This window comes from Pinus tabuliformis, chromosome 6 (assembly GCF_031772625.1).
Source record: "Pinus tabuliformis cultivar Carrire ecotype Pingquan chromosome 6, CPIR1, whole genome shotgun sequence".
NCBI lineage: Eukaryota > Viridiplantae > Streptophyta > Pinopsida > Pinales > Pinaceae > Pinus > Pinus tabuliformis.
In genome coordinates, this window is record NC_142292.1 from 624,200,552 (window position 1) to 624,204,424 (window position 3,873).

Below are 3,873 nucleotides of genomic sequence, written 5' to 3' on the forward strand. Positions count from 1 at the left end.
CTGAAGGCAAGATAGAAAGGCACAAGGCAAGGCTGGTTGTCAAGGGGTACAAGCAGCAGTATGGGAGAGATTATGAGGAGACTTTCGCACCGGTTGCAAGAATGGAAACCGTGAGAGCAGTGCTGTCCATAGCAGCACAAAACAAATGGAAAGTCTACCAAATGGACGTGAAGTCAGCATTCCTAAATGGAGTGTTAAAGGAAGAGGTTTATGTTGAACAACCTCTAGGCTATGAGAAGAAAGGTGAAGAGCACAAAGTGTGCAGATTGAAGAAAGCTCTTTATGGGCTGAAGCAAGTGCCAAGAGCATGGTACAGCAAGATAGATTCATATCTATTGGATAATAAATTCGACAAATGTGAAGGAGAACCCACCATCTACATCAAAGAAAAGGATGGTAAAATTTTAATTGTTGTCTTGTATGTAGATGATGTTATTTTCACTGGAAATGATATTTATCTTATTGAGAATTTTAAATCAGTCATGAAGGATGAATTTGAAATGACTGACATGGGTTTCTTGAGATACTTCTTAGGCATAGAAGTAGATCAAAATGAAAAAGGAATTTTTATCTCACAAGCTAGATATGTAAATCAAGTGTTGGGCAGATTTAAGATGGAAGAATGCAAGGCAGCAATCACTCCCACAGTGATGGGATTAAAGCTCAGCAGAGGGGACAGCAGCAAGGATTTTGATCCTAGTTTGTACAAGAGTATTGTTGGCAGCCTTATGTATTTAACAGCTACTAGGCCTGACATTATGTATGCTGTTAGTTTAATTTCCAGATTCATGGAGAGGCCAAAGGAGGCACATTGGCAAGCAGCAAAGAGAATTTTAAGGTATGTCAAAGGTACCAAAATGTTTGGAATTTTATATAATGTCTCAGAACATTCAGATTTGGTTGGATACACTGATAGTGATTGGGCTGGAAGTGTAGATGATCGGAAAAGCACTTCCGGTTATGTTTTTCATATGGGTTCAGGAGCCATTTCATGGGCTTCTAAGAAGCAGTCCATTGTAGCATTGTCTACAGCAGAGGCTGAATATGTGGCAGCTACAGCAGCAGCATGTCAAGCAGTTTGGATGAGAAGGATGTTGAGGAGCTTAGGCCAAGAGCAGGCAAAAGCGACAGTGATTTTTTGTGACAATAGCTCAGCTATTGCATTGTCAAAGAATTCAGTGTTTCATAAGAGAACGAAACACATTGATACAAGGTTTCACTACATCAGAGAATTGGTGAACAATGGAGAAATTGTCTTGGACCATTGCAGGACCCAAGAACAGGTAGCAGACATCTTGACAAAGCCACTGGATCAGAAAAGCTTTGAATTTTTGAGAAAGTGTCTGGGTATGACCGAATGTCCAGCTGTTGAAATTAAAGGGGAGTGTTGAAATCTAATTTCAACGCAGACGTTCTCACCCAAAACCGCCAGAAACCGTTCACCAATCCCGCCGGAGAGTTCTCAGGCCACTTTCCGGTAAAGGGACTTTCCGTATACTTGAGCCCGAGAAAATCTGGAGTAGCCGCGTGGCTCTCCCCTGACATCAGCCAACGTAATTTCTCGGGCGTTAAAGTTTGGCTGCAAACTGCCTTCCGATATTCACCTCCGCCGTCCGATCAGCTCTATCATTCTCCACTGTCCATGAGTGAAACCTGCACACCTGCATACAACCAGCATTAACTACATGGCGTGGAGTAAAAAAAAATTAAGTTCGTTGACCATACCTATTATTAATGAATTGTCATATGCGTAGGTAGATTTTTATGTTTTTTTAAAGCATGTATTAATGTTCATAAAAACGTGTTGTATTTTTTATAAGTGCGTTGACCATTTTGTAATAAAAAATATAACAAGTGAAGTGTGCTTATGTTGTGTTGTTGCACATGGGAGGAAAAGAACATTGGTGTTCGCAGCAGCATGAAGAACCAGAGGATGTATGCACAGCAGTGCACAAGATATATTCTGAAAACGCAAGGTGAAATGAGAACTGAGCCCGTAATGTTTTATGTGCTGAAGGTTTTGTAATATCCATGAGCGTATAATGAAATTGTTTTACAGCAGTAAACTTATATAAATTTTTATTACTGCAGTAAGGTGTTTTTCACAGCAGTGAACGTAAAAAGGATTTTACAGTGGTAAATCCCTCTCATTAAAAGAGGATGAAGTTTGTATCAGTTTTTTTTAATAGAAATGTTTTTATGGTGGTGAAATACTCTGTTTCTCAGTGAATTTTTTTTAAGCTTCCCTGTGCACAAAAAGATCCTGTGGAGGTAAAACAGAGCATTGCCTCTGTGTGTTTGAATCTTGGTTTTTGGTATTTTCCCATCAAAAATACCCAACAAGAGCGCCATATACCATCCACAGCACACTCCCAAGGAAAGCAAAGAAGGAGAAATAGAAGCTGGGCATGAATTCCACGCTCTTGGTTTGAATTACCGTTCTCTGCAGTTTAAGAAACTCGGTAAGAAATATTAACAATAAATGCCATGTTGTACACGTAACAATAACTAAATCTAAACGATGGATGCGCCATTATAAAGAGCTAATGCAGTGTAAAGCTTACAATTACAGATAGTGGAGAAGCGTAGAGAATGGCAGTTGCCACTAATCCTGCAGTTCCTACAACGGCCTTCCTTTTGTTGTGATCATGGACAGCCAAAAAGGAAGTTATTGCAATAGTTCCAAACACCATCAACACGCCTATAACCATTCCTACCATTTTCCTCTGCAAGAAATATTCATTGAACATTAACTGATTTTGAACTGCCAAATGATATCAAGGATATATGTCATGTTGATTGACAAAAATAGGTCTTATGGAACCTCAAAACTATTTGCAGCAAATAAATATGACAAGATAATACCTTGGGTTTAGGTGGAGCGAAAGTGAGATAGATGCAAATAAAGCAGCACTCAAGTAGGAAGCCAACAGCATTAACAACCATAACAACAATGTTTTACCACCCATTGCTGATTAGAGGCGATCCATACCACGTGTACAGAATGCAGTTGTACAACGCTATTGCGTATGGAAAGCCTGAAAAACTCTCCATACTTCTCATTTGGATGACCTTCTTGAATGTGGTTCTGTTCAGGGTTAAAATATTATCATCGTTTATTAATACCATGAGCCTCTCTGGCTTTCTCATTTGAATAACTCGCTTCAACCTAGTACTATTCAGGGCGATTACACTAAAATAATATCAGAAATTAATAATATGGGTTATGCGGTGATAACTATTACACTTACATTGATGCTCCGTACATAAGAAGAGCAATGGCACTTCCTGTAAAGTCATGTAAGGTTAACCAGACGCTGATGTTACTATATAGTTCAGCTACAGTTTAACAGGAACTAGAATCTAAACATTCAATCTATACGTCCAACTTGAAAACTATGACGTTTATAATAACAGAAAAAAGAGAGCTAACATAATATTTCGGAGTACAGTAGCGTTGACGAACCTAAAATGCCAGCCCCTAGACGTACAAAGTTATTCATCGTTTCGTTTCTATGTTCTGGAAACGCGAAACTCTGTGTCTGCGGGATGGTTAAACTTAAAAGTGAAAAACGAGGGGGTGAAGATACTATAGTGTGGGGTGCATACTTATAGCTCTGGTGTAAATTTTACTTCCATTTGTTGAAGGGTTCCGGGAACGTGATCTCTGCGGGTCCCTGCACGTATATTGTCACCTATTCGACAACAGAGCAAAAGACGAGATGGTAGCATAAAAATATCACAAATGCTGGGTAAATATTCGAGTACAGTAAGGTAAGAAAACATAGATCCGCATCGATTATGATATCTCACTAGGTTAGGTTCATCTGGTTTGGTTCGGTTTTGTTTAGACTAATTAGGTTTCCAATTTTC

The 3,873-nt window shown here is 39.2% G+C and overlaps 1 pseudogene; it reads right to left on the reverse strand.

The window, feature by feature from the left end:
* Positions 1-1,568: 1,568 nt before the first annotated feature.
* Positions 1,569-3,503, reverse strand: LOC149260155 (bidirectional sugar transporter SWEET3b-like; annotated as a pseudogene).
* Between the last annotated feature and the right edge of the window lie 370 nt (positions 3,504-3,873).